At 44.1% G+C, this 26,413-nt stretch overlaps 1 protein-coding gene across 3 annotated transcripts in view; it reads left to right on the top strand.

Annotated features, from left to right (window-relative positions):
- Positions 1–26,413, top strand: part of MAGI2 (membrane associated guanylate kinase, WW and PDZ domain containing 2) — a 977,993-nt gene that overhangs the window by 671,944 nt on the left and 279,636 nt on the right. The gene's annotated exons all lie outside the window — the stretch shown is intronic.

The raw sequence follows: 26,413 nt of genomic DNA, 5'->3' as shown, positions 1-26,413 counted from the left end.
ACCACCCAGGGAAGAGGGCGTGCCTGCTGATGCCGGGCCTCCTGCTGCCGCCACCACCAGTCCTTCCCTGTGGACTACTGCCCAGCAGACTGCCAGTCCCTGCAGGACCAGGCCCCCAGGTACTGAGCCAGCTGTGCTGACTGCTGCCACCTGCCCCTTCCTGGCTGGCTGAGGTGGCCTGGGAGAACCAGGGCTTGCAGGAGAAGCTACCATCACCCGGGGAAGAGGCTGCCCCTGCTGCTGCACCACCACCACTGCTGCTGCCGCCGCCACCACCACCGTGGACTCCTGCCTGGCAGTATTTTTAAAGGGGATGGGGGTTTTTTGTTTTTTTTCTTTTTAATTGTTGGTGGGGGGGTTGGGAGGGGGTTCTGTTGTGTTTTTAGGGGTGGGTATCCTGCCTGATAGGCGGGAGAGAGGGGGCATGTGTCCACCTGATGGAGGCAGTGGGGGGAGTGTTGGGGGACAGAACATACCGAGGCTGGGTGGCTGGCTCTGTCGGAGCACTAGGGGCAGGCGTAATATCTGTCCCCTGTTCCAGGCCTGTCCAGAGCCAAAGGATGGCTGGGGGAAGTGTGACCCCATCTTCTGGCCTTCATCTGCAATGCCAGGTCTGTTACCCAGAAAACCTCCCTCATCCATGACATGATCCTGGATGAGGGTGCAGACCTGGCATATATTACAGAGACCTGGCTGGCCAAGGCTGCTGCTCCAACCCTTGCAGCCATATGTCCAGCTGGATTTTTGTATGCACAGCAGCCGAGGTCTGGGGATCGGGGAGGGGGAGTGGCTGTTATCTACCGAGTGTCCTTGGTCTTCACCAGACCCCCTCTCCGGGAGACCAAGGTTGCTGAGTGTATGTACTGGAGGTTGGGCCCAAAGGGCAGTCTGGGGATTCTGCTCATGTACCGTCTACCCCGCTGCACGACTGACTCCCTGGTCGAGGTGCTTGAGGTGGTCTCTGATGTGCATGTGCAGTCCCCCAACTTATTGGTGTTGGGGGACTTCAATGTACATTCAGAGGCTGTCCTCACGGGGGCACCTCAGGATTTCATGGACACCATGGCTTCCTGGGAGCTGCACCCTATTCCAACTGGGCCCACCCATGTAGCCAGTCATGCGCTTGACCTTGTGTTGTTTCTGGAGAAGCGGGGAATGATCTGGAAGTCGGGGGTATATCCACCACCCCCTTGTTATGTTCAGATCACTATCTGGTGACATTGGACTTCTCGGTTCCACAACCCCTCCGCAGGGGTGGAAGACCCATTAAAATGGTCCACCCCAAGCATTTTAAGGATCCGAATGGATTCCTGAACACGCTTGGGGATTCTCTGGAGCACGCCGACGGCCACTCGGTCAAGACCCTGGTGGGTGGGTGGAGTGCCGCAATCACTGGGGCATTAGATCAGGTGGCTCCGAAATGCCCTCTACCCCTGAACAGGGTTCAGACAGCACCATGGTTCAAACCACAGTTACGAGCTCTGAAACAGGAGGTGAGATGGCTAGAGCGCCGGTGGCAGAAGTCTCGCTCCAAAGACGATCAGACACAGGCTAGAACTGCATCTTCAGCCTATCACGTGGCAGTGAAGGCAGCAAAAAGGGAATATTATGCTGCCTCTATTGCATCCGCAGAGTGCTGTCCCAGGAGGCTGTTCTAAGTCGTCCGGAGCCTGGTTGGTCCAGTTGCTCCGGAACCGCTGGAGCATTCTACGGCCTCCTGCGAGGCCTTGGCAAGGCACTTTACGGATAAAATTGACCTGATTAGGAGTATTATTCCGTGTGCTGTGGATACAGTTAGCAAGCAAGAGTCAGTCTGTGCAAACCGGTTTTGTGGGATTGGTTCCAGCTTCTTTCTGATGAAGTGGAGAAGGTGCTTTCATCTGTAAGGCTGACCACCTGCTTACTTGATCTTTGCCCATCTTGGCTCATTATGGGCTGCAGAGAGAGGTTGGGTGAGGGGATCAGGGCAGTGGTGAATGCCTCCCTTGAGGAGGGAGTGATGCCATCAGCCCTCAAGGAGGCAGTGATAAGACCATTCTTAAAGAAGCCCTCCTTGGATCCCCAAGTTCTGAACAACTTTCGCCCAGTCTCAAATCTGCCATTTTGGGGCAAGGTGCTTCAGGCCTGGGCATGGGACAGAAACGGCCTTGGTCGCCTTGGTGGATGATATGAGGAGGGCTCTGGATAGGGGCAAATGCTCCTTCCTTGTTCTCCTCAACCTCTCAGCAGCTTTTGATACCGTTGACCACGGTATCCTCCTGGACTGCCTGGAGGGGTTGGGCATTGGAGACACCGTATTGCGGTGGTTCCAGTCCTTCCTCTCCAGCAGGTACCAGAGGGTAGCACTGGGAGAGGAGGTTTCGGACCCGTGGCCACTCACTCGTGGGGTGCCACAGGGTTCCATCCTCTCCCCCATGCTATTTAACGTCTATGTGAAGCCGCTGGGGGCTATCATCAGGAGGTTTGGGGTGCGGTGTCATCAATATACGGATGACATGCAGCTCTACCACTCATTCAAATCTTCACCAAGATTGGCCGTAGAATCCCTGTCCAAATGTCTGGAGATGGTGAGTGGCTGCATAGGGAGGAATAAGCTGAAGCTGAACCTGACAAGACCAAGGTACATTTGATGGGAAACAAGAGGAGGTTGGGGGAAGTTGACCTGGTGTTGAATGGGGTATGGCTACCCTTGAAAGACCAGTTCCGCAGCCTGGGGGTCATTTTAGACTCCCAGCTGTCCATGGAAGCTCAGGTGTCAGCTGTGAACCGGACAGCGCTGTACCAACTCCATCTGATATGGCGGCTGCATCCCTACTTTCCCGACCATCTGCTCCCATCGGTAGTACATGCCCTGGTCTCTTCTTGTTTAGACTATGGTAATGCGCTCTACATGGGGTTACCCTTGAAGACAGTTCAGAAGCTGCAGCTGGTACAGAACGCGGCGGCTCGCCTGATTAAAGGCAGCTGCTGGCGAGATGACGTCACTCCAGTGCTGAAGGAGTTGCACTGGTTACCAGGTGTTTTCTGGGCCAAATTCAAGGTGTTGGTTTTGACCTTTAAAACCCTATATAGTTCCGGCCCAGCCTATCTTAAGGAGCGCCTCCAGCAGCACCAGACAGGCTGCTTAACAAGATCAGCCTTGGATAGGACAGCTAGGCTGGTGAGGAAGAGGGAGAGGGCCTTCTCTGTGGTGGCCCCCACGCTGTTGAACTCCCTCCCTAGAGAACTCCACCATGCCCCCTCTTTAATGAGCTTCCACTATGCATTAAAAACCTGGTTCAGGCAGGCATTTGGGGTGGGTTAGGATATTTTTAGAAATATGGTATTTTTAATGTAGAATTTTATTGTTTTAAACTTTTCTATTGTTGTACATTGCCCAGAGTGGCTGGGTGACCAGCGAGATGGGTGATTAGTAAATATAAATAAATAAATAAATAAAATAAGCTTTATGAGGTGAGGCGGCTGAGGGCTTTTTCTAGCTTTTTTTAAAACCATAGAACCTATTAAAAACCCCAGCAGTTTCTCAATCATGATGCCATGTAGTCCTAACCCTCCCTTTGGGATTATTTGTGTCCTACAGCTATTTAGGAGAAATTAAAGTAGAGGGGGAGAAAGAAGTTTGTGGAGGCTGATTGAATCCTTTGCTGTACTGAAGCTACTAAACTTCTGCAGAAGCCAAAGGTTCCAGTTTAGGGCAGTAAAATCAGATGCTGTGTGAAATACCAGTATTTCACATGGAGCTCTTTCTTCCCTTCTTCTCCCTCTTCAAAATTTCATTGCAGGCAAGCTCCCAACAGTGGGCATGCAAGAGCAGAAAAGTAGGGGGAGAGAGGTTTTTTGCGCCTGAAAAAAAAAAACCTACCCCAGAGATTAGGGATAGTGACCTCCTAATGGTCACCTTAAACACCTTCTGATTAGGATCTCTAATCCCCTGTGTGGCTTGGCAGTTTTTACTTTTTGTTTTAGACTTTGAGAAAAGGACACTTTACGCATGGCTAGCACAAAAACCACTGGACCTAACTGTCTGAACTTTGGCAGGCACGGTCATCTCTATAGGGGCTGCCAAGTCCCCAAATTCCATGCATGTATGTGGAAGCACAAATAAAATATAGCTCTTTGCTTTGACACAGTTTCTTGAAAATAGCAAAATTACCTGTGACTAGCACAAAAGTCACTGGACATAACTGCCTGAAATTGGGAAGGTTCCATCAGCTCCATGGAGGCTGCCAGATTTCCCCATTCCATACACTTCTGTGGAAGAACAAAGAAATTATAGCTCTTTGCTTTGACACATTTTCTTGAAAAAAGCAAATTTTACCTGTGGCTAGCACAAAAGCCACTAGACCTAACTGTCTGAACTTTGGCAGGCACGGTCATCTCTATAGGGGCTGCCAAGTCCCCAAATTCCATGCATGTATGTGGAAGCACAAATAAAATATAGCTCTTTGCTTTGACACATTTTCTTGAAAATAGCAAAATTACCTGTGACTAGCACAAAAGCCACTGGACATAACTGCCTGAAATTGGGCAGGTTCCATCAGCTCCATGGGGGCTGCCAGGTCTCCAAATTCCATGCATGTATGTGGAAGCACAAAAAAATTATAGCTCTTTGCTTTGACAGATTTTCTTAAAAATAGAAAACTTTACCTGTGACTAGCACAAAAGCCATTAGGCCTAACTGCTTGAAATTTGGCAGATTCAATAGGCTCCACGGGAGCTTCCAAGCCTCCAAATGTCATGAATTTATCTTACAAACTAAAAACGTTATGGCCATTTTTGTTTTCCAATGCAAGTCAATGGTAATATGCTTTTTAAAAAGGCAATTGGGGCAGCTCAAACGATCCGGGGCACAGCTCAAAAAGATCTGGGGCCTGTGCCCAGGTGGGCCTAGTGATAACGATGCCCCTGCTCCCCACTTTTCTCTCTGATCTCAAGTTAATACTCATGTTGCTTCTTTAACCCAAAGTGTTTGAAGGAAATGTCTCCACACAAAAAAGGATGCAGAACTCTCCATTACATTAAAGTGATGAGGCGGCCTTTGCTTGTGTACACCTTGGAGCCCCTGTGTGGCTCTATACTCCTGCCTAGTATTTTTATACTCCACCCTTCGCATGCCTCTGTGTTGACTTCAGCCTGGTACCATCTCATCCTGCCTGATTCCTTATATTTGTTTTCCCCTAGATGCTCTGCCTAACTCGTGATCCTGACTTTACATTGGCTGGTTCTGGTTCTTACTGTATTTTGTCACCAGGATGGTACTGATTCACAAGTCCCTGATTCTGGCTGCCATCTGCTGTAGCTGAAACTCCCTTCCTCCCTCTTTTTCCACCTTGCAAAATATTTGGGGCATATTCTAGGGTGCGCAGTCTGTTCATATGGAGCACTTACTTCAGGCTTGTTAGGCCTCCCCAGTGCCTGTGTTACCCGAGTACGTCCTGGTCTTCTTTATTTTAATTTTTTTACCCCAACACATGCAGGTTAGAGTAAAGGCAGTGGGAAGCATGCATATCACTTTGACAAAATGTTATGTCTGTCCTTGAAATGTAATCATAGGAAGCGACACTGACTGGCAGCTGCCCTTCAGAGTTTCACGAAGGAGTCATTCCCAGTGCTGCCTGGAAATGCCAGGGATTGAACCTGGAACTGTTTGTATGCAAAGCATGTGCTACAGCACTGGCCAAAGGCCCTTTCCTTTCGCATACAATGGGTAACTTAATTGCGTAAAGGCAAACATTTTTTTCCTCCAGCCAATGTATGCCAGAGACATATAGATGACCAATAATCTCTTAAGGCAATATACTTTCTCACATGTGTCTCTGTCGTATAATCCGGTGAATTTAAAACAAAAACAAAAAACGAGCTTGTGCTTGTTACAGAAATGGAAGGCAGGCACATTTGAGCGTTAAGTAACTGAATACTGAATAAAGCATAGACGTTGCCCTGGCCTGTCTGATGAAATGGCAAAGCAATATACTCTGATTCAGAAACACTACAGGAAAAGCACATTATGTTTTATTGCAAGCTAGCAACCTGCATTTCCATATTTCTGTGTGACAGGAACTCTAACCCCTTGGTGTAATGTGCTTCTGTGTTTTGCGCTGATGTTCTCAAACAGTGAACTGTCAAGTCAAACAGCTCTAAATGCTCAATTATGTTAAACAACTCAGTGTGGATACCTTTCCTTAAAAAATATAGAACTCATTAACTATTGATAAGAGCATAACAATAATGAGTTGCCTACACTTGTTAGGTAGGGGATTAAAAGTACATCTGGGAGAGCAAATTAATATCACATGTTCCAAAAGATAAGTGCTACAGGAGGACTCCATTATAAAAAAAAGTATTAGATGTATTGCAGACAAAGGCATGAAAACTTGAAAAGAGAATATATTTCAGCAATTTCCAAAGAATGACAAATTAATTTGATTCTGCTCAGAGCACATCAAGATGGCTCTAATTTAGGGGATCAGATAGAGTCCATTCTTCAAGTTTTTTATTCTTTTAAGGGACAAGGAAGGATATTATGCCACAACATAGTGGAACTAAGGAACTGAATCTCATTCCCAGTCCTTTAGTGAGAAGGCCATATATCAAGTGTATTGTGTAAGCTTTAGGAAGCTGTATAGAGGACAGCCATATTTTACAGTGCTGTATACAGTGGGGGTGATTCATGCTTTTTTTTGAACAAGCCAGATAACTCCTAAACATACTTTGCTCCAAAGACAGAGAGGACTAGACAAGAGCTGGATTAATTCATAAAGGATTTATTTGTTTGTTTATTTTTATATCCCACTTTATCCAGAGTGCTTAGAGTGGCTAGCAGCAGATGTAAATTGCATCTTTGCACTCCCTGTTCCTTAAAGGATTTATAATAAAAATAGACCACATAACTAGAACCGGAGGAGAAAAAGAAAGTGAAACAGTGAACAACAGAATCTGAATTCTTATTCCCAGGAAGGAACTTACAAAGTTTGGCTAATTCACAGTCTAACACACTCAAACTTAGGAAACAAGAAGAAATTTTCCATGGATCAGACTGGCTGATGGTCCAGAGGTTTTTGCCATCTCATATTGCATGTAACTGGGCTCACTTTTTTAAATGATTTGTAAGCTTATGGTTTGCAATCACCTTGTTAATCAAGGCAATTAATGTATTCAAACATTAGTTGGGTATTTAAAATTAGTTCATACATACAACACACATAAGAGTCTGGGATTTAGCATTGTAGGGAAGCTGCAAAGTCACCCTGTGTCTATTTGGGAGCTGCTACGACTGTTACTTAATCCCTTTTACAGCCATTCTGAGCATTTGTCCCTGTCGCTACCTAGTTCCCGATTGCTGGCTAACATTTCTTCTCGGAACTGTGAGAGACCATAGAATAGTCTTCCCCAACCTGGTGCCCTCCAGATGTGTTTGCCAGAACTTCCCAAAATTCCCAGGCAGTATGACTAATGCTAGCTGGGAATTATGTGAATTGTAGTCCAACAAATAAGGAGTGCACCAGGTTGTGGAAGGCTACCATAGAACCACCTCCTTGGCAGCAATATGCAGACAAGATCCCCTCTAGATATTGTCTGGAGGTAAGTAACCACTGCTTAGGCCCTGAGGGCCATTCAGAGGGCAGGCAAGCAAAAGCAGTTGTCGTAGCAGGCGTTAAGTAGAGATTCCGAGGACAGTATAGCTGAAGAAAGCAGTGCATTGTATCAGTCAGTTGAATTAGTTAGTGGTCAAGTGAAAGGAGACCAGAGGATCCATGAGCAAAGAAATGTGCAGCAGAATTTAGGAAGCAGATGTTGTGCTCAATCTCTGGTAATGGTAGTGAGACAGAGGAGGTGCTGAGTCTTTCACAGCTGTTTGAGGAACCAGGCAGACCAGGTGCTGCTCTGTGACATTTTTCTGACATCCTCAAGAAGGGAGGGTTGTGAAAGTATGACGGTATAGGCAGCATCGTTTTGTGTTTTTTAGCCTGTTCCCAATCTATATGAAGATACACGTTTGACCTTTGGGCTTAAGAAGTGAAGAGGGCTTGAGGAGTGCTTCTTCCATCCCCAAAGCAGCCAGTCTTCACCAATCAGCCAGGAGGCATCTTTCTACCTAGTGATAACTGCCTGTATGTGTCTCTCTGTGCTGAGTCAGCAACTGTTTCTCTTCTGTCTTCATTTTAAAATTTCCCCACTTTTGGAAATGTGCATGAGAGAGCAATCCTTTGGTCCCAGGACAAGTGTCCCAGAAACCACAGGATGGCTCAGTAAACCCCTTCTAGGGTCAGAGACAGCACTCCAACCTCGGAAGGGGGAATCGGAGATCTGACCCCTCGCATCCAGCATGGAGAGAACGGCACTGGCTGCCTCTCCAAGGTCAGAAAATCAGCTTCAGAGAGGGGGGAAAGGGGGTGTTCCAGTGGGTGGATGGGGTGGAGACTGGAAAGGCCAAGAGACAATTCATCCCAAGTCTCCTCCAGCGTCCTTCCCTCCTTCTCCAAAGCACCCTTACTGGATGGGTTCGGCTTTTGGGAACTTCAGAGCAGTGAGGGAGCAGTCCATAGGATGGCACACTTAATTAGTCAAGCCCTTTCATGTCGCATTTGATGCAATAATATCTTATAGGAAAGCTTCACTCGCTAGAAGAAAAAGTGTTTGAAACATTGGCTTTTCTTCTTTGCAGTATCATTTTAATGAAAATGTGACTGTCACTTTTTGATTAGCAGGTCTTCTTTACTTTTCAGAAGCTGATGTTTCCATGACAGGGGGAGCTGAACGTTGGATTCTTGTGGATTCTTGTGTGCCAGCCCCAGATTTCCATTGAGGCATGAGTAACTCCATTCTTAAAGTGAATGACTTAAGGCATATGGCAAGATCTCTGTGCACAAAAAGGGCCACAGTTGTAAAAACCGATAAGAAATGAGCAAACAAGCACACAACTGTGAATAGGTCAGGTAATAATAGTATAGTGTTATAACAATATGAACACACAATGAACATAGTAGGTGTTAGTGATCTATTTAAAATAGATAGTTGTTGGAACGATATAATTATACACATGAAAACAATATGAATACAATAGTACATATATTGGAGATAACAGAAGCATCTGTATCACAGGTATATACATATAAATATTATAATTAGTTCAAAGGATCTCAAAGTCCATCTGAAAGGTCTTACAGGAATCTGGTATAATCCTGTGTCGCCTATGAGTTGCTTCTTCAGATAAATAATAACTGTAAAGATATTAAGATATTAAAATCTATAGTCATATATATATGCACACACATATGCACATGTGTATGCACGCATATGCACATACGTACACACACAGTATTTATTATATTTATATTTGGATTAGTTGTCAGTTATCATAATACACAAAATAATATACACAAAATATTACAAAAACATTCAAATAAACACAAACGTTCTTGTTAAGAATTGTTACCGTAATCTTATCAAAAATTATTTACATGAAAGCGGGGCTGTACATTATAAGCAAGGACGTTGTTTCAACTCACTGTTCTTAGACGCAACAAAAACCGCTGAGGCAGTATTGTAACTAGAACAGTTTTTCTAATGAAGCCACTTAATCCGCTGGCATAGCTTGCATTTTATCTCATAGAGCTTCACAGAGCTAAGAAAGAACAACACTTAAAGCATATAATATTGGTGCAGTACCGAAAAATTTCTCTGAAATGAGACAAAAAGTAACCAAACAAACCTCAACCCACAGGCTGATAATTCCTCCTGCTCTAAAGTCAATGAGTTGAGTCAGCAGCTGTGAACATACCAATTCCTTGCAGGTTTTAAATACCCAGTGTTGAAAAAAGGCTACGTCATCCACATTACTGTTAAAGGTATAGTGTTTGGCTTCATATGCCAACAGAAGAATATTCCCAAAACAAATGCCTTTATATATTGCACAAAACATGCCAGATCCAGAGAACATTCAAACCTTTAGGAATCACAGACTATAGTTTGAAGATCCACTCCACCTCCTACCATAGCAGTAAGTTATTATAATCTGTCCAATTGTATTTATGAGAATAAGCTCTATCTATAACTAGGAACTTAAAGTCCTCATGCGTATGAACCCATTCTGCAAAATATTACATCAGGTGGATTTAATAACATAGGTCTAGAGACTGCATCTGCTCGTGTTTCAGCATCCCTTATTATATTCCTTGGGTAACCCCTATCCACCAATTGTTGCCTAAATAGTATTTTTTGATTCACATGCTCATGATATTGTGAGGAGTTCCTCTTAAGACATCAGTATTGTCCATATGGTAAATTCCTACGCAGATGCACAGGGTGGAAAGGTTCAAAATGCAAAATAAAATTCCTGTCAGTCGTTTTTCTGAATCCTCTAATGTATAGATGATTTTGTCTACAGTATACCTCTGTATCTAAAAATGAAACACTCGGTGCATCAAAATGAGAAGACATTTTTATGTTAGGATGTATTGTATGGATCCAGGTCAAAAAATGATGTAAAATGTCTTGTTTAGAAAATATTAGAAAGATATCATTGATACAACATTTATAAAAAAAAAAGAAAATACTTATAAAACGGATTGAAGTTAACGTTGCATATTGCAGTGTCCTCTCAGGGATGCCATGAATAAATTAGCCACACTAGGGGCAAAAGGACTCCCCATTGCTACTCCTCTAACTTGAAAATAAAATTGTTGAGAGAATCCAAAATAATTTTTCTCAAGAATGATGTCCACTAATTCCATAAAGAAATATGTGGGGGGGGGGGGGAGAAAGATCATCCCTAGCATCAAGGAAAGATTCAACTATCATATGTGCCTCCTCGTGTGGAATATTGGTATATAAGGAACTGACATCCATAGTTACCAAAACAGCCTCTGGAGGAATTTTCATGCCCTCCACCTTATTAATGAAGTCCCTAGTGTCTTTCAAATACAAAGGAATCCTAATAAGCAAAGGACATAGAAAATAGTCTAGATACTGCGATACAGGTTCCAAAATGGAATTAGAATCCAAGACAATCAGGCGACCAGGAGGTGGAAAACCAGGCTTGTGTATTTTAGGAAGGATATAGATTACAGGAACACGCGGATACAGGTTCTGAAGGAATTTAGAGGTTTTTTCATTAATCAGCCCTTGGGAGAAGTGGCTGCAGGGCCATCCTTGTCAGGAGAGAGGGACTCTGCCTCTGAGACAGAGGCTGAGCCACCCCCTGATCCCCGGGAGCATCGTCGCCTCAAGCAACAGGCTAGCAGGGCTCCTGTGAGAAGGAGTGCTCACCGCCAGGAAAGGTCTCCACAGGAGAAAGGGATTCCCCTGGAGTAGGCTCTGGTAAGGGAGCTCTGATTGCTGCAACTGAGCTCTGGGTGGGGTTCAGCTGGCTTTGGGCTTAACCGCCTTCACTGGAAGCCCAGCCAGTGTTGGAACAACTTGGTCTATCCAGCCTCTGCCATGTACCTTGCCTCTTGAATCATGCCCCATGACTGATGCTCTGTTTTGGACTGCTCAATGACCCTGCTTGACTACGTAACGTACGTGACTGATTTACTGTGTTTGACTTCTTGCTTGTCATCTTGACTACTCCTGCTGCTGCCTGATCCTTGTTACTGACTGTTCTGCCCTCTACCTGGATTTTGACCACTCCTGCCTTAGCTTAAACCTCCTGTATGCTTGACCATTTGCTTGCCAACTTGACTACTCTATTGCCTCACTCCCTGTATGTGCTTGCAAACAGCCATGACTCTATCTAGAGCAGGACAAGATGTCAGTAGGCCTTTGTTCATAATTGGTTGTATGACTAGTTTGTGGATGTTCATTCAGTATTTGTTCTCTGGACCTAGCCTTTGAGGGCCTGACTACATGCTTTTTGATGACTCACATTATTCTAGTAGACTCACAGACATTGTTATCCTGAGCAGGACCGACCCCAGGAACCAAATGGGCCTGTTCACGCTATTTCCAGGCAGTTAACAAGCAACATAACTTATTAACCATTCTGTGCACGCCAGTTACAACCCAACCCAATTTGCTTAATTACCCCCAGTGGGGCAGCTTACTGTGTCATCCAAACCCAGTGAGGATGGGTTGCTGCCATGGTTAACAAACCACCACAGAACCCTAAAATAGCCAAAGTGTTCTAGGTGGTTTGTTAACCACAGCAACAATCCATGCTCACCTAGTTCAGCCAACATGTAAGCTGTACCAGTGAAGGTAATTAAGCAAATTGGGCTGGCACATGTAGCATGGCTAACAAGGCGTGCTGGCTTGTTAACTGTGCTGGTGATCATATGAACTGGGTCGATGACTCAATACTAGGAGAGCCAGTGTCAAGGATAGACAGTGCTGAGCACCTGCCAAGGGCCTACATCTCAGCAGGGGCCCACTGACAAGAGCCCCCGGAGTTGCTCCTCCTCTTCAGCATTACCACCTGCTTGTTCACCTGCCTCTCACTCTGGCCCAGGTGGTGGGAAGGAGGAACAGTAGTTGCCTCTGCCTGTTCACTCACTGGCTCTGTCCCTGTCAAGCAAGGAAGTGATAGCGAGGAAGAGGAGAAATAGCAGCTGGTGTCAATGGCAATGACAAGATAGACTCACGGAGGAAGGAGGCCCGTCGAGGATGCCTTGCCCAATGGCCCTCAGACACCTGGAGCTGGCCCTGGCCCTGGCTGTGAGTGTAACAGGTTGTAAAATAGCGATTCAGCAAACAGTGGCTGTGGTTCTATTCCTGCCTTACAGCTACTCATTTGTTAGCTCTCAACTCACAAAAGGGTCAAAAGGTCCAATGGAAAGCAGGAAGCCATCGGGGCTTATGGAAAGTGCTGAAATTAGTGTTCCAGATGTGCCCTTATTCCTTGTGTTCACACTACTGTTCCTACTTCTCCTGGTCTTTTCTGAGTCTGTTGGTTATATTATGAAATCAGTTCCTCTGACCTTGCTCAGATCAGTAATTTTAAGAAAGGTGTTTTTTTCTGGACCAAGATTACCACATTGTAGCCTTTTTCTGAACGTTCAATGCATGCTCCACATATCCATTAGAAAGCCATTGAGGATGCTGCCTTTAAGCTCCTTTTTTATTTTTTTTCCTAATACAGGAATGCATTGGCACCCAAGGCATGTAGGAAAAGGTTAGGTCACTTCTGTTAAGTCTCTGCTGTTTTAAGAGCCTCCAATTAAGCTTGTGCCATTCAACAGAATACCCATTAAGCATTTCCCTTTAAATGAAGATGGTGACCTTGAAGTGATGAATTAAAAAAAAAAAAAACTTGTGGCAAGAAATTCTCTCAACGAATCTGCAAAATACATCCTACAACCCTGATTTGTGTTCATTGCCCCTGCAGTGGGGCCACTTCATGGAGGAGTCCGGCCAGCTTGGTTGCAGCCTCTTGCACCCAGGTCCACCAACATCTTTGGGTGCTGCCAAGCTGCAGGCTCCCCTTCATGGATCACTGCCTTGTTGTGGCAAAGGGGCTTGTGTAACTCAGTGAAGCCATAAGCTATGCCGTGCAGGGCCACCCAAGACGGACAGGTCATGGCAGAGAGTTCTGACAAAATGTGGTCCACTGGAGAAGGAAATGGCAACCCACTCCAGTATTCTTGCCAAGAAAACCCCATGGAATGTAACACAAGGCTAAAAGAGATGACACCGGAAGATGAGCCCCTCAGGTCGGAAGGTGTCCAATATACTACTGGGGAAGAGCAGAGGGTATTTCCAAGTAGCGCCAGAAAGAGTGAAGCGGCTGGGCCAAAGCCGAAAGGACACTCAGCTGTGGATGTGTCTGGTGGTGAAAAGAAAATCCAATGCTGTAAAGAACAATATTGTTTAGGAACCTGGAATGTCAGATCAATGAATCAAGGTAAGCTGGAGGTGGTCAAACATGAGATGGCAAGATTGAACATCGACATCTTGGGAATCAGCGAACTAAAATGGACAGGCATGGGCGAATTTAATTCAGGTGACCATCATATCTACTATTGTGGGCAAGAATCCCTTAGAAGAAATGGAGTAGCACTCATAGTCAACAAAAGGGTGGGAAAAGCAATACTGGGGTACAATCTCAAAAACGATAGAATGATCTCAGTACGAATCCAAGGCAAACCATTCAACATCACAGTAATTCAAGTCTATGCCCCAACCACTGATGCCGAAGAAGCTGAGGTTGATCGGTTCTATGAAGACCTACAACACCTTCTAGAACTAACACCCAAAAAAGATGTCCTCTTCATCATAGGGGATTGGAATGCTAAAGTAGGAAGTCAAGAAATCACCGGGATAACAGGCAAGCATGGCCTTGGTGTACAAAATGAAGCAGGACAAAGGCTAATAGAGTTTTGCCAAGAGAACACGCTGATCATAGCAAACACTCTTTTCCAACAGCACAAGAGACAACTCTACACATGGACATCACCAGATGGTCAATATCGAAATCAGATTGATTATGCCCTTTGCAGCCAAAGATGGAGAAGCTCTATACAGTCAGTCAAAACAAGACCTGGAGCTGACTGTGGCTCAGATCATGAGCTTCTTGTTGCAAAATTTCGGCTTAAATTGAAGAACGTAGGGAAAACCACTAAACCATTCAGGTATGACCTAAATCATATCCCTGATGAATATACAGTGGAGGTGAGGAATAGATTTCAGGGGTTAGACCTGATAGACAGAGTGCCTGAGGAACTATGGACGGAGGTCTGTAACATTGTTCAGGAGGCAGCAACTAAATCCATCCCAAAGAAAAAGAAATGCAAGAAAGCCAAGTGGCTGTCTGATGAGGCTTTACAAGTAGCTGAGGAAAGAAGGGAAGCGAAAAGCAAGGGAGAAAGGGGAAGATATATCCAACTGAATGCAGAGATCCAGAGAATAGCAAGGAGAGACAAGAAGGCCTTCTTAAACGAACAATGCAAAGAAATCGAGGAAAACAACAGAATGGGAAGACTAGAGATCTCTTCAAGAAAATTGGAGATCTCAAGGGAACGTTTTGTGCAAAGTCTGGCATGATAAAGGACAAAGAAGGCAGGGACCTAACAGAAGCAGATGAGATTAGGAAGAGGTGGCAAGAATACACAGAAGAACTATACAGGAAAGATCTGAATGTCCCTGATAGCCATGATAGTGCGGTCACTGAACTTGAGCCGGACACCCTAGAGAGTGAAGTCAAGTGGGCCTTAGGAAGCATTAGTAACAACAAAGCTAGCGGAGATGACAGTATTCCAGCTGAGCTATTTAAAATCCTAAAAGATGATGCTGTTAAAGTGCTGCATTCAATATGCCAGCAAATTTGGAACACTCAACAATGGCCGCAAGACTGGAAAAGGTCAGTTTACATTCCAATTCCAAAGAAGGGCAACGCCAAAGAGTGTTCAAACTACCGCACCATTGCGCTCATTTCACATGCCAGCAAGGTGATGCTCCAAATCCTACAAGCTAGGCTTCAGCAGTATGCGAACCGAGAACTACCGGAAGTACAAGCTGGGTTTCGAAGAGGCAGAGGAACTAGAGATCAAATCGCCAACATTCGCTGCATCATGGAGAAAGCAAGAGAATTCCAGAAAAACGTCTATTTCTGCTTCATTGACTATGCTAAAGCCTTTGATTGTGTGGATCACAACAAACTGTGGCAAATTCTTAAAGTGATGGGAGTACCAGACCACCTTACCTGTCTCCTGAGAAACCTGTACGAGGGTCAAGAAGCAACAGTAAGAACCAGACATGGAACAACCGATTGGTTCAAAATTGGGAAAGGAGTACGACAAGGCTGCATATTGTCACCCTGCTTATTTAACTTATATGCAGAGTACATCATGAGAAATGCCGGGTTGGATGAATCAGAGGTCAGAATTAAGATTGCTGGGAGAATTATCAACAACCTCCGTTATGCAGACGATACCACCCTAATGGCAGAAAGTGAAGAGGATCTCAAGAGCCTCTTGTTGAGGGTGAAAGAGGAGAGTGCAAAAGCTGGTTTGAAACTCAACATTAAAAAAAGTAAGATCATGGCACCTGGCCCCATCACTTCCTGGCATATAGAAGGGGAGGAAATGGAAGCAGTGACAGATTTTACTTTCTTGGGCTCCAAGATCACCGCAGATGGTGACTGTAGCCATGAAATTAAAACACACTTGCTCCTTGGGAGGAAAGCTATGGCCAACCTAGACAGCATAGTAAGAAGCAGAGACATCACCTTGCCGACAAAGGTCCGTCTAATCAAAGCTATGGTTTTCCCAGTAGTAATGTATGGCTGTGAGAGCTGGACTATAAGGAAGGCTGAGCGCCGAAGAATTGATGCTTTCGAACTGTGGTGCTGGAGAAGACTCTCCAGAGAGCTCCAGAGAGCTTCAGCTATTGGGCGGTATAGAAATGAAATGAATGAATGAATGAATAAATAAATAAATAACATTTGGCTGTGAGAGCTGGACTATAAGGAAGGCTAAGCGCCGAAGAATTGATGCTTTCGAACTGTGGTGCTGGAGAAGACTCTCACGAGTCCCCTGGACTGCAAGGAGGTCAAATCAGTCAATCCTCAAGGAAATCAACCCTGACTGCTCATTGGAAGGACAGATACTGAAGCTGAAGCTCAAATATTTTGGCCACCTAATGCGAAGAGAAAACTCTCTGGAAAAGACCCTGATGCTGGGAAAGACTGAAGGCAAAAGGAGAAGGGGACGGCAGAGGATGAGATGGCTAGATAGCATCACCGATGCAATGAATATGAACTTGAGCACACTCCGGGAGAGAACGCAGGACAGGAAGGCCTGGCGTGCTATGGTCCATGGGGTCACGAAGAGTCGGACACGACTGAACGACTGAACAACAACAACAACAACAAAGCTGCAGGCTGACCTTGAAGTGCTGATTAAGGCTGATGGGCCTTAGCCCAGAACAGGGGAGATTGGCTGGAGCTACCAAGCCATCAGGGAGGTGGATAAAAGAAAAGCACCCAGAATTAGCAATGGAAGAGAATTTCATTTGTGTTTGCAAATCATGCAAACAGGTCCCATTCACAATCATGAACGTGAATAGGAGCACTTTTTTCCCAAGAAATCTTGCCAATTCCTGAAATTGCAATTGTGTTTGAAAAATGTGTGTTTTTGTTTAAAGTATACTTTGAAATGCACATTTTCCCAAAAACACACATTTTCATATTTTAGTCAAGTATGTGGGGAAAGTGTGCACTTTTGAAAAACATGCACAGAAATGCTCACTTTTCTCATTCGAATGAACCAAAAAAACCAGTTGAAAACCAAAAAAAATGGCAGTGAGCCAAAATGAGCTTCAAAGGCCACATTGGAATATTTCATTAAGCTCAAAACCCATGGCTCTGCCATCCGTACCCAGGAAAAGTCAGGGGAAGAGGAATGAATAGACTACCCAGAGGAGGTGAGTGCCTTCAAGGTTTGCTTCCTTAGTGAGGGAACTGCCAGTCAGCTGTCCCCATCTTCAGTAGAACTCTCTTCCTGATATGACTGCAGTGGGGAACTGCTGCCCATTTCCCCCCTGACTATCCGTTTTCAGCAGAGTTGAAGGAATAGAAGTAGACTAAGGAGGTCTACAAATGTTGTTTCTTACCTTAAAGAGGAAGCATCTCTTGAACAAAATTCACTTGTGTATATCCTTGAGGATAATGCTTCCAGGCCCAGCCACAGATGATGGTTAACAAATTCATAATGCATGTAAATGAGCTTTGCAGGGGAAGTCCTTATTTAAATAGCAAAAACAAAAGGTCGCTGCTATCCAAGCTGGCTGTATTTGATCTCTTCAGGGCAGTTAGGGTGGCTTTGATTTGCAGGTTTGCTTTCCTGACTATCAGCTGTGATAGTCAGATAGCTAAGGGTATCTGCAAGTGAAAGCAGGCTTCCGAGTATTATGTCCCACTGGACCAGGGACCATGGGCATAAATTGGATGTGGATGTGGGCACCACATTGCTTGAAGTTGGGTATCCATTCCATTGTACATTCCCATCCACGTTCTTCAAAACTAATCAAATGCAAAAAAAAATAGGACGTGTGACTAGACTGAATTGGCCATTTAACCTAAAATAAAAACTATGGCAATGATCTAGATTCCATGCCCTTACACTGTCTGTTTAGGGCCTATATGAAAGGGGAGCAGGTAAAAGACAGGAAGTCAACAGTGTAGATATGGCTGCAATGGCAGGAGAATTCTGAAAAACGAAAAGAACTGGCCTATGCAAGAAAGTTCCTCCTCCCTGCCCAAGGCCAAGCATACTGCTCAAGAGGACAGCATGAGCCCTGCAATGAGCAATATTGGCATGGAGTGGATGGGATTTCCTTTGCTGGAAATGTATTTCCTTTCCAGTGCTCTCCATCCACCCCATCCACACCTTTGCTCCTGACTTCCTGTTTTCCATACACATGGTCTCCATCCCCTCACCTCTAGCAAGTGTAGATGTGGATCATGCCTCCCATTTTTAATATGAACTAAAAAAAAAAAAAAAAAGCTGCCAAATTATGCAATTTCGCACACTGTTTTCCTTTTTAAAAAAATTGAATGTAAATACATTATTGTTTGAAATTGCCTGCAATAATTTGGCTTCTGGCTTACATAGTCACTAAAGTCACCACAAGACAAGTCAATGTGTAATTTATGCTGGTGGTCTGCCGTAACTGCATCAACATTAAGATGACTGTTTATTTATTTACCCAATTGCTCTTTATAGCAATTGCTAACCAAAAGTGACTTTACCTACTGCATAGCCTTGTGAAGCTTTAGTGCAGCATCAGCTCTACATTGTTCAAATATCACCTTCCTCCACCTGTCATTTCAGATTGCCAAGCTCTTTTTCATGAGTAAACCAAATACAATTGCTTTGGACTGGCCCTTCATTAGGCAGAGTGAGGCAGCTGAATTTGGGTGTCATGACCATGCAACAAATGGTTAGTTATTTAATGTTGTATTGTTGTATTTTTACTATCAGGGAGACACTTATGGGATTTTCTGCCTCAACATCCAGAATAACATGGCTGGCCTTGGGTACTGTGCCCTTGAATTGGACAGGGGAGGGGACAATTGGATGCTCTGCCTCAGGCAGCAAAATATCTTGGGCCACCCTGCTAATACCTGACTGGCAGCATGAGATCAAGGCCTCAAGAGTTATAATCTTAAGTGGAGGCATTCCTACAGTGGCCATGCTGGCTGAGGATGATGGGAGTTGTAGTTCCATCTGGTGGGCACGAGGTTGGAGAAGGCTAATGTACATCAACTGTGAGGAAGCATGGAAGAGGTGCTCTTTCTTTGGCATGAGGGTTGGTTGGGAATCCAAATGATGAACTCTTGCCCAGGGACCCATTAAAAATCTTGCTGTGCGGAGCGATTCTATGCCTGTTTACTCAAGAACTCCCACAATGTTTGATAGGGTTTACTCCCTACTGTGTAATTAGGAGTGTAGCCTATTTAGCTTTTTAAAATGATTTGATAGATCCATAAAGTAAGGCAGGAGTAGGCAACCTTCAGTCTGAGAGCCACATGTAGCCCTCAGCCTAATTTCATCCTGGGACTGGTTGCTGAAGGTTAGGAGAAAGCACCAGGAAAAGCCAAAACAGATGGGCTGGTAGAAGAGGGTGAACCCCTTTGTAAACAGTGTTAGTTCTGGGGGGGGGGAATGAGATGGAGGAGTGAGGAAGGGGAGCCCTCTGCAAGTGATCAGACCTCTGGAAAGAGTCATCTGTCCTTCTCCCAGCAGCCTGCTAGGTGGAGAGGACGAGGGAGGGAGAGGAAGAGCAAAAGGAGTGGTGGAAAGAGGAAGAAAGAACTAGGATAGCCAGGTGCCCTCTTTTTAAAGTTCCTCTATTTGAAGGGCTGTCAGAGGATGGTCCTCTGTTTGATGGCATCCTGTATTTGAAGGGCTGTCCTGTCCAAGTCCAGTTTAAAGGTAAGGAACCATAAGAACTGCTGGAATCATTTTGTTAAAAAAACTAAGATCATGACATCTGGCCCCATCACTTCCTGGCATATAGAAGGGGAAGAAATGGAAGCAGTGACAGATTTTATTTTCTTGGCCTCCAAGATCACCGCAGACGGTGACTGTAGCCATGAAATTAAAACACGCTTGCTCCTTGGGAGGAAAGCTGTGGCAAACCTAGACAGCATAATAAGAAGCAGAGACATCACCTTGCCGACAAAGGTCCGTATAATCAAAGCTATGGTTTTCCCAGTAGCAACGTATGGTTTTAATGTTCTATATATTTTAAATTGTTTTATTGTGTGCTGTTTGGTTTTAATTTTTGTGAACCGCCCAGAGAGCTTCAGCTATTGGGCGGTATAGAAATCAAATGAAATGAATGAATGAATGAATGAATGAATGAATGAATGAATAAATAAATAAATAAATAAATAATGTTTGGCTGTGAGAGCTGGACTATAAGGAAGGCTAAGCACCGAAGAATTGATGCTTTCGAACTGTGGTGCTGGAGAAGACTCTCACGAGTCCCCTGGACTGCAAGGAGGTCAAATCAGTCAATCCTAAAGGAAATCAACCCTGAGTGCTCATTGGAAGGACAGATACTGAAGCTGAAGCTCAAATATTTTGGCCACCTAATGCGAAGAGAAAACTCCCTGGAAAAGACCCTGATGCTGGGAAAGATTGAAGGCAAAAGGAGAAGGGGACGGCAGAGGATGAGATGGCTAGATAGCATCACCGATGCAATGAATATGAACTTGAGCTCACTCCGGGAGAGAGCGGAGGACAGGAAGGCCTGGCATGCTATGGTCCATGGGGTCACGAAGAGTCGGACATGACTGAACGACTGAACAACAACACGGTTTCTATGGTTTCTTAACTGACTGTGTGATGCTAACCCATTGAACATCATATAGTCCAGGGGTGGGGAACATGTGGCCCTCCTGATGTTGTTGGACTGCATGTCCCATCAGCCCTATCCAGCCTAGCCAGTGGCAAGGGATGAAGGAATAGGAGCTCATCAAATTTCGGTTCACCACCCCTGATATAGCCAGTGTGATGATATCAGAGCAAATCAATTTGGCTATATCAGAATATCACAGGGACAATGCAGAAATCAATACTTCCTGCCATCATTGAATAGGAAAGGGTGGGTAAAGTGTTCTAAGTTGTGATGTTGAGATTTTGGCTTTAAGAGACAGTGCAACTAGCCCAAGAACCAGATCCATCATAATATTTTGCATCTAACAGATGTCTCCTGGACCAATTGCTGTAGATGTGTCTATATGACATTGTTTCCTTTGAAACACCTCTGCCCAGGAACCCATCAACACTTCATGGATGACGAAGTTATCCTAAAATCATCTTTTGGATAAAACCATTACACCAGAAGACATTACCATTTATAGTGATAGCAAAACTAGAGGATCTTATGTATTCTAAACTGATTAATATGCTATAAAAGAGAGTGCTTCATAATTTTGCCTTATGATATTTTACCCCATAATGTGTTATAAAAGCAACCCGCTGAAACTTCCTTTTCACTTCATGTTCTTCCTTTTTTAAAATTGCCGTGTAATTGATGTTATCAACATTGATGGTACTGTTATTTATTATTTTGCAAAACTGTTTTGTCTATAACCTTGAATTTTAAATTGGCCACTTGAAAAGAAAAAGAAGATCTGCTGGCAATGAAATTGGAAATTTACTTCTGAAATGGATGCCTTATAAAAGGCATTGAATGTACTGAAGTGCCAATACTGGGTTATCCGCTGTTGCTTCTCAGTTAAGTTACAGGTCTAGTTGGCTTCTTGGTCTTAGGCATTTATAAAGCTCTCCCGGGTTATGTGATAAATGCACAGCAGAAGCATAGAACTCCCACGTAAGTAATTTCACTCTATAATGCGTTGGGTTTTAATGTTGGTTTTGTCTCTTTGCCAGGATTCTGTCTAATTACATACTTCTAGTGGCAAATATTAGCTTGGGTTATGAACAAAATAGAGCACCTCCCAGGGACTCTTTATTCCTTAGTTGGGACATTCTGCTTATTGTAAGAAAAAGTGGAAAGCAAGTGATATTCTGGCTGCTAGATAGACAATAATAGATCCAATTCCTGAAATGCACACATTAACACCTTTTTAAAAAGCCCAATACCCCGAGCTGTGAGTTTCTAGGATAATCAGCATCTTTAACAGTGCAGCAAAATTAGTGTATAATGCACACTAATTCTGCTGATGCATCCATTTTAAAGATTGGGACCCACTGAAACAACAAGTGAGTGCAGATTGCCGTGCTTACTGGCTGAGTCCACAAGCCACTATGGCCAGCTGAGGACTAACTCTTCTGCCTGGGTCACAGAACCTCTGTTTTTATATGCCCTCCCCATAATGACCTTCCCTGACCCCGTTCAGATATCATTCAGTCTCATGAATTTGATTTATCTTGACCCAGGATCATGCCCATCCTGACACACTTGACATTTGGGTCACTGCCACCACCTCTCTGCACCGCTATTTCCTAGGTTGTAGCCACTGCGGAGAGAGGGGAATATTATACTTCAGACAAGATATTCTTGGATGAGGAAGATCTTCCCCGTCTTTGCTGGACAAGACTCTGGTCTGTCTCCCCTATCTGTGTCACTGAAACATAGTAATATGAGACCAGTCAGGAATGTGGATGGCTGTCTGGGCTCAAGATCAACCATCCAGAGTGTTATTTCTAATCAAGTACCATATCGTTGGCCCCAACCCCTCTGTCATGTCCCCGTCACCAGGTGCCCTCGATAGTTTGGAGGTTTCTAAATCCTTTCTGCAAGGATGTGTCACAGGAGGTGAAGCCAGCAAGCACGGCCCCACCCACCTCATGTGATTCTAATCCCATGAAAGATTGAATGCCAAACAGAGCAAATGAGAACCTTACGTCTATTTATATTATTGGATCTGTGAAAATTGTATCCACTTCATTCCCACCTCTCAGCATATAGTCCACCTTGGCTTATGCAGACCTCAGATAATAGTATTAGTTAAAATGTGTTATTTGTATGTCTGATTTAATTATCAGTTAGAATCTCCAAAGATAATTTATCCTTCCAATTTCTTCTTCATGTTGTGCCAGCAATTTTGCAGTTAGGGTTGTATTTTAAAAGGGTATAAATCCGATCCCTTTTTTAAATCGTTAAAGGATTTATTCCAACTTTGCATTATTTCTTTTCCATCTAACAACGGTTATTGAGACCTGTTAGTACTTTTCCCTCTCTAGAAAAGATAGGTTATCAGTAGCCTGTGATAAGTGATGATTTGCCTGCGGGATTGTCTAAGCAAAGTTTTAATTGCTTAGAAATATCCTTGGCTGACCGTGTTATACATTTACCAGTGCAATGGGAGGTATCAAATTTTCTTTTGTTCATTGGCTGATTGCCTTCACAAACTTTCAGCTAATTTTCAGGGGGAGGTTGAATTTTTCAAAGGTTTTGTCAGAGGGGGTGGGGATATATTTTGTATCTGGAAGCACCGTGTCCCCCCCCTTTTTTAACTTTAATTTTTGACATTGGTGGTCATTTCCCCTGGAATATCCCAAAGTGACACCGTGTCGGGGATATTGGGGGGGGGGCAGGGGAATAGCAGCTGCCCAGAAGACTTCATTTGCAGGCTTTGTTGCTGCTGTCACTGCTGCCACAAGCAGCAATGAAAATTAAAGTAAAATGAGGAAAAATCCCGCCCTTTGCTTTCCACCAGCAGGAGTAAGCCCGCATCACCAAAAACCATTTAAAAACTAACCGCCCTGGGAAAGAAAAAGTCCTCCCCCTCTCCCCCCTGGCAATTCTCCACCTGTGAATAGGGCAACACATTTGGGGGGAAGGGCATTTCACTCAAAATCAAAATAATATGTCAATAAATATGCCTTGGCAATATCCCATATATTTGGCCATTTTACTTCTAGAATAACATGACATTTATAAAACAACAACAACAACAACAACCCTCTTCACATGTGTGTTTAACCAAATTCACAACTTCCTTGTTATAGAAAAGTGCATTTTTCAAATTCCACTGTTTCAATGTACAGCGACTTTGAACCACCCCAGTAATTGTTCTAGGACCAGGGTCAATATATGTCATCAATTTTATATTAACATTTGAGATTCAATATACAATAATTGGAGACCTAAGGGAGAACAATAAATAATGGCAGAAAGCGAAGAGGATCTAAAGAGCCTCTTGTTGAGGGTGAAAGTGGAAAGTGCAAAAGCTGGTTTGAAACTCAACATTAAAAAAACTAAGATCATGGCATCTGGCCCCATCACTTCCTGGCATATAGAAGGGGAAGAAATGGAATGGGGTTGAATGGGGTACAGCTACCCCTGAAAGACCAGGTCTGCAGCCTGGGGGTACAGCCTCCATGGAGGCTCAGGTGACAGCTGTGAGCCGGATAGCGCTGTACCAACTCCATCTGATACGGCGGCTGCGCCCCTACCTTCCCAACCATCTGCTCCCATTGGTAGTACATGCCCTGGTCTCCTCTCGTTTAGACTACTGCAATGCGCTCTACGTGGGGTTACCCTTGAAGACAGTTCGGGAGCTGCAGCTGGTACAGAGCACGGTGGCTCGCCTAATTACAGGCAGCTGCCAGCAAGATAACATCACTCCAGTGCTGAAGGAGTTGCACTGGTTACCAGGTGTTTTCTGGGCCAAATTCAAGGTGTTGGTTTTGACCTTTAAAACCCTATATGGTTCCAGCCCAGCCTATCTTAAGGAGTGCCTGCAGCAACACCAGACAGGCCGCTTAACAAGATCAGCCTTGGTTGGCCTTCTCTCTGTCCCATCAGCCAGAACAGCTAGGCTGGTGAGGACGAGGGAGAGGGCCTGCTCTGTGGTGGCCCCCACTCTGTGGAACTCCCTCCCTAGGGAACGCCACCATGCTCCCTCTTTAATGAGCTTCCGCCACGCATTAAAAATGTAGTTGTTCAGGCAGGCATTCGGGGTGGGTTAGGGTATTTTTATGATGTTTTTAATGTAGAATTTTATTGTTTTAACTGTTGTTGTACATTGCCCAGAGTGGCTGGGTGACCAGCCAGATGGGCGATTAATAAATTTAATAAATAAATAAAATAAAAAAGCAGTGACACATTTTATTTTCTTGGGCTCCAAGATCACCGCAGACGGTGACTATAGCCATGAAATTTAAAGACGCTTGCTCCATGGGAGGAAAGCTATGGCACACCTAGACAGCATAGTAAGAAGCAGAGACATCACCTTGCCGACAAAGGTTCGTATAATCAAAGCTATGGTTTTCCCAGTAGTAACATATGGCTGTGAGAACTGGACTATAAGGAAGGCTGAGCGCCGAAGAATTGATGCTTTCGTACTGCAGTGCTGGAGAAGACTCTTACGAGTCCCCTGGACTGCAAGGAGGTCAAATCAGTCCATCCTAAAGGAAATCAACCCTGAGTGCTCATTGGAAGGATAGATACTGAAGCTCAAATATTTTGGCCACCTAATGCGAAGAGAAAACTCTCTGGAAAAGACCCTGATGCTGGGAAAGACTGAAGGCAAAAGGAGAAGGGGACGGCGGAGGATGAGATGGCTAGATAGCATCACCGATGCAATGAATATGAACTTGAGCACACTCTGGGAGAGAGCGCAGGACAGGAAGGCCTGGCGTGCTATGGTCCATGGGGTCACGAAGAGTCGGACACGACTGAACAACAAAGAGGATTGATTTAGCTTAGAACGTACCAGCCTGTTAAACTCTCCTCCCATAATTACATTGCCCATGCTACATTTTCAATATATTCTGTCAATAATCTATAAAACTGTGTCTACCCCTGATGTGGGCCATATAGACAAACAAAAGTAAACTCCAGTCTTGCAGAAAGGCCTTTAATAATCAAATATCTACCTGTATCTTCAGGTATTCTTGTACAATAAATAAAGATTTCACTATAGTAGTTACACCTTGTTCTTTAGTTTCATTACATGCAGCAAAAACTGTGCCAACTCTTTTGTTCTAGATATTTTTCCTCTCCTTTTTGATATGTTTCTGAATAAATAAAAATTGGCTTTTCTCTTTTTTAAATAGTCTTGGCTATTTTCTTCGTTTATTTGGAGAGTTTAGTGCCTTGATATTCTGAAAATATATTTAAGAAACTCGTAGGTATTATTAATATGATATAAGAGAAATGTGGGATAATTGAGAAAGCACAACAATCTATTATCCTGCAAATTTGGGGGGGTAAATATTACTGCTATTAGAAAAAGTTGTTAAAAGAAAAATAAACTAATTACGTTCACTTCATAGATGTATCTTGTAATTGCTCTTAAGCTTTAACCAATTGTTGTGACTCCTGACCTGTTTTAATTATTATATGATAACTATGTTTAAATGAAACAGAATAATCCAGTTAAAGCTGATGTTGTAGAAACTAAGTTTGTCAGTTAAAAATGGGAAAATCTGATACTTTGCAAGAGTATCTGGATAAATGTAACTGAGAACCATAATTTCATGGCCCTCAATCG

This window comes from Heloderma suspectum, chromosome 7 (genome assembly GCF_057233095.1).
Source record: "Heloderma suspectum isolate Gila_16-S chromosome 7, 16-S_ref, whole genome shotgun sequence".
Lineage (NCBI taxonomy): Eukaryota > Metazoa > Chordata > Lepidosauria > Squamata > Helodermatidae > Heloderma > Heloderma suspectum.
The sequence above is the reverse complement of the archived record's forward strand: the minus strand, read 5'-3'. Positions and strand labels throughout refer to the sequence as shown.